Raw genomic sequence first — 13220 nt, forward strand, 5'->3', positions numbered from 1 at the left:
TCACCATCACAGCAGGACATGGAGGACAAGACAAAGGAGAAGAAGGTCAGGACACGCCCAGATCCCTCCATCTTGTCCCCCTGAATCACATTCTAAAAATCCCAAAATTCTACTTTTTCACCCTGTGTCAATTCCCCTATTACACTACTCGAGCCTTTGTGGCTTGTAATTCCTCATACAGAGTTGGCAACCTCTCTCACGGGCTAAAATGGAAGCCACAGGTGTTTTTGACTTCATGCCAAGGTCTCTGAGCCCCCTGCCAGGGTCTGGAGACAGCCAGGGCAGCCAGAGGGATGTCCTGGACTCCAACAGAATTATCTCTGGATTTTGTCAGCCCATAAAAAGGCACCACAAGCAGAAAGTGGCTGGCTGTGAGTTTGGACTCAATTGCTGCTGCTTGAAATTATTGGGACAGGTTTTGTGCAAAGCCTGTCCCTCCCAAACACTTCAAATGACTCTTTAAAAAAAAATATTCTTATTTTGTGTTTTTTAACATGACCTTGATGTATGCCAAAGGGATGGAGGTGTAAAACTATTGGAGTTCATTCCTCCCCTTGCAGAGCAGATTCTCCCTCTGAGCATCCCTCCAATCCTCCCTCCCAGCATCCTGAAAATCCCACAGATTGAGGATGATAGGACACCGAGCATCCTGGAGTGGTTTGATGGGATTGAAAAGCAAACATCAGCTTAAATAGCAGCTCTGAGCAATAGATTGATTTCCAAAGGCACAAAATAGATATTTTTATACAATCTCAGGCTCCTTGTTTGGTATTTAAACCCATTTTCCAATACTTGAAAAATCAACTTGAGGGGATTCACTCTCGTGTGCACAGGAGGTTTCACACAGCTCAGCTGGCTTGGGCTCATTCCTGGGCTCCAGATCTTGTCCCATCTGGGGAGGAAATCCTTTACAATCCTTTCTGATTGCCAAAAATGATGAGTCAAAATCCTGACAGAGTAGCTCAGGGAAGATAACATCAGTGCAGCTCAAACTGGGAGACAAGGCTGGAAAAGAAACATAGGGACAGCATGGAGTCTCTTACAAGAGCATAAACCAAAAATATTTAGTGCCCCCCACACTCCTGGAGGCTTAAAATGCTTTGGCATGGAAATAGGAGCAGATTTGGTCAAAAGTCTGAAAGGTGAAAAGTGGCAAAAGACAAACTAGGAAATTACAGGGTGATTTTGGTTGGAAAAGCCCTCCAGGATCATCGAGTCCAAGCTGTGCCCAATCCCAATCCTGTCATCCTGCCCAGTCCAGTCACTCCTTGGACACCTCCAGGGATGGGAACTCCAAACCTATCTAGGCAGTCCTTGAAGGGAAAAAAAAACCCAATTAAAACAGTTTAGAAAACCACAAAAACCCCTTGAATTGTGAAAGTGAGCAGATGGCATGAAGTTCTTGTGTCCTGTCTTTTCTGCAGGGGACCTTTCTCACCCGAGACCTCTTCATGATGTCCTCACTTTTCTGTCACCTGTCCCCTCCAAATCTGCTGTAGATGAGCAGTGGCCCTTAATTTCAGCTTTTTTTTATGATGTAGCAAAGGGGAAAGGCAGAGAAAAAGCTGGGGAAGATTCAAATTGATCTGGAAATACATACAGAAACATTTCCAGAGGAGAACTCACCTCCTAAATTCCGTGTGTTAATTCCCCACTCCCGCGTTTCCTCTTTAACTCGCAAACTGCATTTCCCGTCAGTCGTGATTCTCTTTGGGAAAGCTTTGAAACAGGCAGAGAAAAGCCTCTTTTCCCTATTTGCTCCCAAATCAAGGCAGTTTGGAGGAGACAGAAGGGGATTCAATTTAGCCAACTCAGCTCGTGCAGCAGATGTCAAAACACGGAGTTCGTTTGCCATCAGCCTTTGTGGGGGAAAGTTTGCTCTCAAAATCCACTGAAGAAAACAACCTTGCTTGTGTAACAAGCCTCGTTGGCTGCTGGATTTTCAAGCAGATGCCTCCTTTCCTCAGATCAAATAGTTGAAATATCATCCCTCACCAGGTAAAGGGAAAAAAAAATCTTCATTGTCTGCATCTTTTTCAAATACAGCTGAAAAGCGCTTCGGGTTCTGCGTGGGCTTTTTTTTTTCCCCTGCATTTTCAGATCACTGCCTGTGCTGTTCTGGCTCTCCCAGGATCAATGATAACAAGCAGGTCTAGATAAGACATCCAAATTTCTTTTTGCTGGGAGTTATGACTTGGTAGAGCTGCAGTGCTCCCAGGATGTTCACTGGTACATATTAATTTGTGGAGCATTTTTATTTATTTATTTGTCTTTATGGAAAAACAGAGTGTATTTATTTAAGAAAAAAACCCCAAAACTTTCAGGGAGGATTTCTGAAAAATAACCCAGTTTTGTTCCTTTTGCAGTGATTTGACAGTTTTGGACTGCTGTATTTACACAGTTGATTAATGACCTTTCATGAAATTGGACTTGATGATTTCCGAGGTCTTTTCCAGCCTAAATAATTCCGTGATTTTGTGATCTGTGGGGCTCTTTGCCGAGTAAAGGAACTCCAGCTCTTAAATCCCATCCTTCATTTCCTGTGCTTTAATCACCTGTGACCTGGAGTGATGCAATGTCACTTAAGAGAGAAAAGGTGCTTTATAAATAAATAATTTTCTTCCCTAGAGTCCCAAAACATTGGTTTCACATCCCATTATCAACACAGGATCGTGCTGTCCAAAAGACTTTTAAGGCACCTTGAATTCTGTGTGTTTTTATTAGATAATGAGGTGCAGTTCTTTCAGCTAATATTGTTTGCAGAGAGTCACTTCAGTAAATTATTGGGGAATAATTTCCTTTTGAACTGAGGTAAAACACAAGCCAAAGAAATTTCATTTGTCTCATTGATGCCCGTTTGAAGGTGTTATCTCCACAGGTTTTATTGGAAAAGGAGGAGTTGCTGTTGCACTGGAGGATGATGGTTGTGCTCTCCAAGACCTGACTCAGGAATTGGGCTGAACTCTGGATTTGGGAAGAGTCAGACAGGTAAGGTAAGTGAAACTGAAGCTAAAGGAATGTGGACATGAAGGTCCAAAGAAAATCCACCCCTCAAGGAATGAGTTATTAGCATGGAGGTTGTTTTTGCTGAAAGCCAAACCAGTGCTCTACGTTTTCATCCTCAAATAATAAATTTTTTCTAATATAAAAATTCAACAAGCCAAATTTTCTGGTGTGACCCATAAAATTTAAGGTAATGGAGAGCCTGGAGACAGATGAAGATTTATTGAGCTGCTGGTTTCGCTGGGAGCTCCACATCCCACCTGAGCTCCAACACCTCTGCAGGAACCCATCTGACTCTGGCTCGTGGGAGAAGCATCCCAAGTGTGAAGAAATTTGCATGCAAGAAAATTAATTGCTGGCTGTGGCCTTCCTGAGCTTCCCCTGAGAGGTTCAACGAGCTCTGGGCTGTGGGACTTGAGTGAAAATCACTGGGAGAATTTTCTCTGCTGGGGAAACATCCACACGAACCCAACAAACACCAGGAGCTCTTGGAAATCTGCCTCCCTGGGCCTGTCTCACCTGAATGCAGTTGGAAGGCAAAAACAACTTCAAAATGTCCAAATAATCCTAAAAGCTTCTCACTGCAGAGCCCCCAGATTCTTGATATAACAAAATTCTCACTGGATGTCAAAGCCCAGGAACTGATTTATAGTTGCATTAAATCCAGGGCAGTCCTGGAACAGAAATCCAAGGAACAGACACTTTCTGCAGGCTGTAATTGCAAGGATTTTCTCCTTCTGTCCTTTTGGATGTAAAATGGACAGAAGATATTTTGGAGACAATTTTCTAAATATTTAAATTAATTTTTCCCTTGTGCAAGTTGATTTTAAACTTACCCAAGTTAATTATTACACATGTAAAGGTATGACACATTTCACTACACCAGGCTGATCAGATAAGTTGGATAATCATATTTTTGAAATGTTTTTAGCATGTCACATTGTAGTCAACAATTACTGAGTGGCTTTGTCGTGGTCAAGCACCACAAACCGGTAGCACAAAAAAAAATTTCCTAAATTCATCTACAAATACATTGTCCTAAAAATGTAGGCTAAAACCCAAGGCCATTTGTACATGAGAAGGTTCCCTATCAGAGCTGCTAGATCACTATTAATTTATTTGACAGCTTTTAGGCTGAGTTCAGATATTAGAGCTGTCATTGTAAAATACTTCCATTTTTCCTTCAACGCTGCTTTGAGATGCTGCTGCTTTGAAGCTGTGTCAAAGTAGCTCTGAATCAGGAGAAACTTTCCATTTTATTTTTTTTTTTTTGGTAAGTTGAAAGTCTGAAGAGCCTCAATATGCTGTATAAAATTGTTCTGAGGATCGAACCTCCTCCTATGGTACCCTGGAGCATTCAGTCACTTTCAATAAATCTCTTTTAATAATTTCTCACTTGTCCTTATTATTACTAACAGCCAGAGCATCTCAAGGCAATGTCAGAGTAAAGGCTTTGGCTGCATGCAGGAGGAAGGCTTATTTGAAAGTTAAAATGAAGGAAAAGTAATCCAAATGTGAACTTTTTGGTGGAATGTGGCTGTTTTTTTTTTTTTTTTTTTTGCATGAATTTACAGATGGTGTCGATTCTGTCAAAAAAGTCTCAGTTCCTTTGATTTAAGAAGTTGTGTTACAGGGTAAGGATGTTGAGAATGGTGTTTGGGAGGTCTGTTTTTCTCGTTTTTAAAGCTTTACTTTGATTCGTTTTCTTTCATTATCTCTGGAAAAGCTGCATTCAGCATCTGCTGGGAATATCTGCCATTAAATAATTCCTGAGATATGGATTTGGACTATTTGACTGTCTCCCCATCCTTTAACAAAAATAATCAACCACAAAAATAATCAACCACAGTTTTCCATTAAAAGCATCCTGTGAGTTTGGGGAAGGCTTTTCATCCACTTTATCTTGAGTAAATTGTAACCCCCTTTATTGATCCCCATGATGTGGACGAAGAATTCCAACTGGACAATGCTCCCTTGTCTTCAGCTGGATGTCAGACTGATTTCTGATGGATTTATCCAGGGAGTGATAAAAACCAAATTCCAAGTGATTATCTGAATTAATAAATGTAATTCCCCATGTGGAGTGAGCTGGATCAAAGCAAAACCTTGACCAACAAATCTTTCAGCACCTCTTGTGCTACTCCCAAGCTTGCTCCTTCCAGCGACCTCCTTCCTGTGGTTCTGTGATCCAAACTGCATTCTCTGCCCTAAAATTGATTTCCTCATGAGCTTTTTGTTTGAAAATGTGGCAGCTGAAGGGAACCCCCCACCCCAAGGCACTGCCTCACCTTTGAGCCAACATGAAAAGATTTAATCTCAGGACTACCCTGCTACTGAACGTGCACTTCTTTCCCTGAAAATGTTCTCAATTCCCACTGAAGGCATATATTCCTGCAGGAGGTGATGCTCCCTGTATCACCTTCCTTGTTTGATAAGGAAGAAGAAACCATTCATTTCTTTGTGGTTTTGTGTCTTTTCTTTTTTTTTTTTTTTTTTTTTTTTTGTGTTGTTGTTGTAGGACTGCCAGGAAGAGTTTTCAAACAAGGTTTGGGGAGGGCGAGCGAGGCCAATTCTCTCTTTATGGTTGCTTTTTTCCCCTCATAAAACAACCCTCAGCTTTGCTACCAGTCTATCATGGAGGAGATTTAATCTCTATAAAGCTCTTGACAACTGCAGTGATAATTTCAGCCTCCCAGTTTATGAGATTATAAAAGGCACTTTTCCCTCACCAGTGTGAAGAGCTGGGTTTAGCCAAGCTGCAGTCAATGATTCAGACCATTCATTTTGTGCCTGAGAGAGATCCTGAAGCCTGGCAGTGCCTTGTGACCAAGTTCTGTGATGTGGTTTGCAAAAAAGAACCAATTTTATAGGAATCATTGGTCCTGTAACACGATGAAAAGGATCTTTTCAAAGTGTAGCTTTCAAAATACACCCATAAAACAGTGCTGGTGGTTACACGGTGACAGGAGCATGGGCAGAGTAATCCCTAGGTTGCATTTAATGTAAAATAATAGAGTTTTTATGATATTGGGACAGAAAACAGAAGTTTTTTGCCTACAATGAGCCTTTTAATGGAGGACAATGGAATTTGGAGGTCAGCCTCTTCTCCCAGGTGATAGCACAAGGGCAAATGGCCTCAAGTGAAGGTTCAGGATGGAGTTAAGGAAAATATTTCTTCACTGAATGGGTGATTAAGCGTTGGAAGGGGCTGTGGTGGAATCACCAGCCCTGGAACAGTTCAACAACGAGCAGATGTGGCACTTGGTGATGTGGATTGATTGACAAGGTGCTGTTTGGCCAAGTCTGGACTTGATCTTAGAGATCTTTTCCAACCTTAGTGATTCCACGAGTTCTCAGAGCCTGGGAGCTCCGTGGCTGTTCCTTGCAGCCAGAGGTGTTGGTGCAGAGCAGAGGAGCCCTCACCATGCCTGGTGAGGACACAGGGTCAGCTCTGTCACCTCGCTGTCCTCATCCTCAGCAGCTGGGCCAACATTCCCAGCAGACTTTCCTGTGAGCAGGAGGAGAACAGCAGTGACTGGGGAGCTCATGGAGCAGAACCTGTTTTTCTCTGCTCCTGTCAGTCCTTGGTGCTTCCGAGGGGAAAAGTGTCATTTTTGGACACGAAATGAGTACACAGAAGCTTGGTGAGTTTAAGTGAGAAGAAGACATAATTTTATTTCTGACTTCGTAATATATAGAATTCTAAAAGTGACTGTGGATTGGAGGATGGAATTGCCACCTCTCCAACCACACTGGTCAAACCAACAGTCCATCAATTCTTTTTTCTCACAAGGAAGAATGCAAAACAATCATTATTTACATGAACAGTGCGTGAGAACTCCAGTAGAAATATGTAAACATCAGGAGGCATATAAAACTTTTTAAATAACTTTAAAACTTTCAAAAGAACTATAAAAGAAAACTTAACACTTTTAAAAATCAGGGCAACAGAAAAGAGCTGGGAAAGAGCAGAGCCCGACTCTTGAGCCACTGGTTTTGCTTCCCCTCCTGGGGTTCTGGGTGAAGCTCTTGGATCTTCCAGGGTTTTTGATTCAGAGGTCTGAGGAGTAAGAGCAGGAATCTCATTTTGAGGCCTCAGGAGGGAGGGCATCAATGCACAGCCCTTTTCTGTGCCCACACATGAAACCAGGAGGACAGAAATTGTGTTTCCTGGTCGGTCAAACTTGGCTGAATCTGGTGGACAACTCCAAAAGGAAGAGGAGAGTGCTCTGAAGGGAAGAGGGAATATCTGTGGGACTGCCTGCTTCTCAATTTCTCAGCAACCAGGGTAAGAAGACATTGATTCTCCCCTCAGAGTATCGATTTCTTGAGGGGAAGGTGAGGTCTGAGGTTTGGGTCCTTTCCTGGGTGGTCGCACTCCAGCCCATGATGAGAACAGACAGAGGAGGCTGGGAAGGCTCCCAGAAGGTCCAGAGGTAGCACTGGAGTCCTGACAATGCTGCAGATGCTCCAGAAACATGACAATAGAAACAGATAAATCTTTTAATTGAATATTTCACATATCAGTCGTAATTACTTCCAATTAGTGCTAATGAAGTAAGGATGGTGCAAACAAGCAATATAATCTGGTGATAAGCATTTTTTAATTAATATGAATGGCATGGATGGCACTAATTGACTCAGTTTGGGTTTTTTTTTTTTTTAATAGTTTGGTGTTGAAAGAGTCTCTTTTATTTTTTTGAGCTCATTTTCTGCTCTTTCTCTTTCCTTTCCTCCACTGCAGCATTTTTTGCTACTTGGAATTAAAATATTTTGAGTATCTCAAGCCCAATTTTATCCAAGAATGTTTACTGTCTCAAATTTATATTTTATGTATTTTATATAGTGATGGAATTAAATCCTTGCCTCATCTCCATCACTGCAGTTCCCATTATTAACAATACCACTGAAAATTGGATGTTTGTGAGGCATTTTCCAAAAGCAAATGCACCATGCAGGAAGGAGATAAGTTCAAAACCCCAAACCCATCAAACCAAATTTCAAATCTTCTCATACACTCAGATATTGGCATTCTTTATCAATATTTAAGAGTCTTTTTAGGAATCCCAGGCACAGAATATTTGGTAGCTTACTCTGATGAGGAATCCAAAGGAGAGTGTGAACTGCTACATTAAAGACAAACATTGATTAAAAAGATTGTATTTCTTTTTTTGGTGCAGCTTCATTTAGTCTTTTAGAAGCCATCAGAGAGGATAATTCCATCAAGCCCAGGATCCAGGGCTGATCCAGATCCTTTGCTCTCCCTGGAACCTGTGACCATCCTAAAATCTCATATTTTTAAGACACATTAGGAGACAGTGCTTGAAGAGAGGAAAAATAAATGAAAGCATAAAAATGAGTAACAATTATTTTCTCTGCCCATTTGAGGTGAGCAGCGAGCAGTCATTATCCTCATAAATCACTAAGTGTCCAATTTTGGGAGCAACAATTCAAGGAATTTCAGCCAGCAAAATGAACTAGGAGAGAGGAGCAGTTTTATTAAACATTTCCAAGACAGATTGTGTGGTTAACTGGCAAATTGGGGAGTCTATAAATAAAATATGGAAGGAGCAGCCAACTACGAGCTCCTTGTTTTACACACAGCTTGTCCCCATCAGTAAATCTGTTTTAAAAGCTGCTGGGTGGTTGATAAGAATTGTATTTTCTCTTTGAAATGATATCGTGTCATCCCAGCACCCAATCTCCTTGTGCTGGCGGCGTTATTGGGTGATTTGTTATAATAAATGTATTTGCTGCTCACTTTATGCTTGTAAGGACAAATTTTCCTCTTGGTGGAGGTAATTAGACCTGAAATTCTCTCTCTGAGTGACAGCTTCTCCACAGCTCAGGAAGTGCTGAGGTACCACTAAGGATGAATTTCATCTTGTCATAAAAATTTGCTAAAAGTACTTTATTTTGCAGGAGGCTCACAAATCCCATCTACCTAAATGAAACTGGGCTGGAGAAGAGGTGGAAAATTACCTGGAATTTGTGATTTTTTTTTTTTTAAATACTATGAAACTTTTTGCTGGTTTTTCTTCACGTGTTTGATTAAGTTTTGCTGAAAAACTTAAGGAGGGAACTCAGCCCTTCTTTTTTTTTTTCTGTAAGGGTTCAGCAGCGTCCTTGTCTCTCTTCATTAAAGCCAAATTTTACATGCTATTAAAGCTGAGTTTGTTTTCTGCCGGTCTTTAATATAGGCAAGAAAAAAGCTGCAAAACCAGGCCAAAAAAAAAAAAAAAAAAAAAAACCAAAAAACAACTTAGCAACAAAAATCAGATTTAGGCAGAACAGGAGATCTTAGACAACCTGCCCAATTAAAATTACATTTAAAGAAGTCATTTGAAGCTGAGAGAATGGAGACTTTGAGTCACAAAACAACCCAGCTCCTTGAGAAGAACACAGAGCTGTAAAATTAAGGATCAATCCAACCTGGGACAGGGTTTTCCAAAGCCTTCCCTCTTCATTGAGCTGCTAGAGCCTCTTTCAGGAGTCCTGCAGATTTTCCTCACACAGTGGATAACCCAGGCCTGAACCTGGAAACAATGCCCAGCAGAAGAAGCATTTATTGCTGTTAATTCCACACCATTGAGGTGGTTCCATGATCCAAGTTCAGTTGATCAGGGCCAGGAACTGGATTTCCATTTGGGGTTTGTGCCATAGCTCAGCCCTATCAATGAGGGATGGAGATCAGGAACCTCCTAGAGTCATCCCAAGCTGGGAATTAACGGATCCTGAACAGCTTTAGTGTTGCTTAAAAAGTGCTGGTTAATTGGGAGTATCCTTAATAATAATAGTAGTAATTTGGGTGTCCTTATCACACCCAAATGGGAGGTTTTGGGAACATGATCCCAGGATAAAGAGTAAATTCCCCACATTTTTAGGTAGGAAAACTTAAATCTGACAGGCTCAACTGAGGTCACGTTCTAGGTGGAGAAATTAAAAGCCTCAACAAAGAGAGAAATTTGAAACCTTAAAGAAGAAAGAAATTAAAAGCGTTTAAAAAGAGAAAAATTTGAAGGATTAAAGAAGAGAGAAATTTCAAGCCTTAAAAAGAGAAAAGTTTAGGCTGTTTAATAGATGCCTCCTTTGGATATTGGAACCCTGTGCTTCCAGAGGGCCCCGTTCCCTGTCCGTGCAGTCGGTGGGATGCTCCCAAATGATCGTGGCCCAGGTGCAACCCACTCTGAGCTGGAATTTTGGAGGCTGCTCCCTGCTCCTGGCACAGCAGCTGGATCACCCAGCACAGCATTTAACTGCAGCTGGAGCTTGGATTTGCCTTTCACCCATGAGCCAGGAGCTGCAGCCCCATCCAAACCCCATGGATGAGAGCCCATGGGCAAAGCAGGAGTCTCCCTGGCCCCGCTCCACTGCAGCAGGATCAGGGCTGGAGCCAGAGCAGCTGCTGCCCTGGTTGACTTGGAGGCAGCACTGAATTTATCCCTCTCCTCACCCGTTATTCCCCAAACCTCAGCACTCTGTGTTAACAGGCAGCTCCGTGCTGGTGCTGCAAATGCTGTGTAGGAACATGAAAACAGATTTGGAAATAGAGAATCTGCTCTCAGGGCTAGAGAGGAGTTGCCAAGAGTGAACTCTCTTTTCCTGTGTGGCTTGAAATTCCATGGAGTCAGTGGTTTGAAGGGATCAGAGTCACAGAATGGAAGGGCCTTAAGATCATCAAATTCCACCCCTGCTGTGGCAGGGACACCTCCCACTGTCCCAGGCTGCTCCAAGCTGTGTTCAGCCTGGCCTTGGGCACTTCCAGGGATCCAGGGGCAGCCACAACTGCTCTGGGAATTCCATTCCAGTCCCTCCCCGCCCTCCCAGGGAACAATTTCTTCCTAATATTTAATTTAAATCTACCCTGGTTCCTCTTAAAGCCATTCCCCCTCATCCTACAACTGTGTGCCCTTGTAAAAAGTCCTTTTCCAGTGGAAAGAAACAGGAGAAAGCAGATGAAAGTGTCAAACAGGAATATATTTCAATTTGATTACATTGCCCTTACACTGGCAATGTATTTATATGTGCACTGTTAGAGGAAGGGCACTGCAACTCCAGAGTGATTTTACTTTTGTAAAAAATTTCCATTTACTCCAATAGGAGGGAAATTCTGCACTGCTGCAGCTCTATGGCGCCGTGTCAGTGTTATTTGGGAATTTCTGCAGGAGTTTATTCCTATAGAATCTGAGTGAGAGAGTTTGTATAGCTCTGCCAGCCACCCCTCAGAATTCCAAAATTTTATATTATAAAATAAAAACCTACCTTCCAGCTGCTCACCATATTTCTCCCAGAGAATACCAAAATTTCTCCCAGAAATTTCTCCCAGCTCTCCTACAACCAGACCTTTCCCAAAGTCTCTCAGCCTTGCAGAAAACAGGATGGACTTGGATCCAGAGGACCTGAGGTGTTGGTTCCAGCCTTTTCTTCTGACAGGGATTGGGATTTGCCCCATCCTGGCCTGGAGTGTCTCCCTTAAACCTTCCCTGGGGAGGCACTGTCTTGGGCTGGAAATGCAGGCGGGTCCTGGGGGTGTGTGTTCTGTCCCCATCTGTCAGAGATGGGGCAGTTCTCTGCTGTTCATGGGGCACTTTTCTTCATCTCTCCCACAGCCAATCCTCCCTCCAGGAGATATCTCCTGTTAATGGGCTATTAATTATTAATTATCTTCTGTTCATGGCCAGTGAGTGTCCCTGCATGGCTGAGAAAATTCCATCACCCATGGGGAGATGCTCCGCCCAGGGGAGGAGCCAAGCATTCCTACCTGGATACAATCTGACTCCTGGAGCACCACAGCAGCCTTTGCCCACTGCATTCCCAGAGGAGCAGCTTTCTGCCCCACTGCATTCCCAGAAGAGCAGCTTTCTTCCCCACTGCATTCCCAGAGGAAGCCCAGGCCCATCCACACCAGCCCTGGAGCTTCAGAGGAAAACTCCAGCCTTGTGCAGGATCCCTGCTCCAGCAGAAGCACAGCTGGCACTGCAGGAGGGCTGAGCCACCATGGGATGGGACTGCTGCCACCACCCTGACCCACAGGCTGCCAGGGCCTGCTCTGACTCTGCCAGTGATGTTTTGTATTGCATTTGTATTTTAATTTTATTTTTTCCTAGTAAAGAACTGTTATTCCTATTCCCATGTCTTTGCCTGAGAACCCTTTAATTTCAAAATTATAACAATTCAGAGGGAGGGGATTTACATTTTCCATTTCAAGAAAGGCTCCTGCCTTCCTTAACAGACAGCTGGCTTTTCAAATTAAGACAGGCAGCACAAGATTTTTGTGCAGACCCATCTTGGAAAATTGATCTGTGAGGTCACCCTGTGATGCTTTTTTCCACCTCCAAAATGAGAAAACAAACACCTTCATTTCCTGCCACTTCAGTCCTGAGTTTTGCCCTGAACCCCTGCGATCTCCTGGGGTCAAACCAGGTAACCAGGAACTGGGGTTATTTCAAATAACTTTTAATTAATCTAATTAAAATTAATTGCTTCTGCTTCTTTGGAGAGTCTGGATCGGGATGAGCATTTCCATCTTCCACATGCAGCCCTTCATCTCTGCTCGTGTGCTTTGAAGTAAGTTTTCCAGCTCTGCCATCAGCTGAGAGTTCTATATTAAGTAAGTGGAGAAGCTCTGCTTGTCTCTCACATCCCAGGATGTTTGGCTGAATTTCAGCATCACAGCTTCAGTAGAAAATGATTCATTAAAGGGGAGATGCAATAAAAAAGGGTTAAAATGTGTGAAAGCTCTCAGGTATTTTTACTTTCCTCTTTAATGACTGTTCTAATATGAGCATTGACTCTTTATTTTTTTCCCCTATTAACAGATTTTTTATTAATTTGTGGTCAAATGGAGAGAAAACCCAATGTGTTTATTTTTGTATCTCTATTTGTGTTTGAGTCTAAGTAAAACTCTGACTTATTTAAAAATAGGGCTGTTCCAAAGGACTGACGGCTGCTCCAGCTCCCATTAAACTCTTTGGAAAGTGGAGGACAGGATTACCTGTGCTAATGTCCATCAAAAATCAGAGTTTGCCATGAGTTCCCCTCGGAGCTGTGCAGTTCCACAAGCAGGAGCTGATTCCTGTCACACCTGGGCAGTTGTTTAAGGCACAATCCTGATCTTGAAGGGGAATTATTGTCAGCCAGCTGCCCCAGAGTGCCTCTCACACAATGGAATTATTGAAATAACAATTATCCACCATCTACATGCCTTAATTATCATT

The 13220-nt window shown here is 42.6% G+C and overlaps 1 long non-coding RNA gene across 1 annotated transcript; it reads left to right on the forward strand.

Annotated features, from left to right (window-relative positions):
* The first annotated feature begins 550 nt into the window (after positions 1-550).
* LOC137479709 (uncharacterized) lies at positions 551-4393 on the forward strand. Its single transcript, XR_011002446.1, has 3 exons — positions 551-1998; positions 2864-2993; positions 3286-4393. It is a non-coding gene; the product is annotated as an uncharacterized lncRNA (long non-coding RNA).
* Positions 4394-13220: the final 8827 nt, after the last annotated feature.

Source organism: Anomalospiza imberbis, chromosome 10, assembly GCF_031753505.1.
Source record: "Anomalospiza imberbis isolate Cuckoo-Finch-1a 21T00152 chromosome 10, ASM3175350v1, whole genome shotgun sequence".
NCBI lineage: Eukaryota > Metazoa > Chordata > Aves > Passeriformes > Viduidae > Anomalospiza > Anomalospiza imberbis.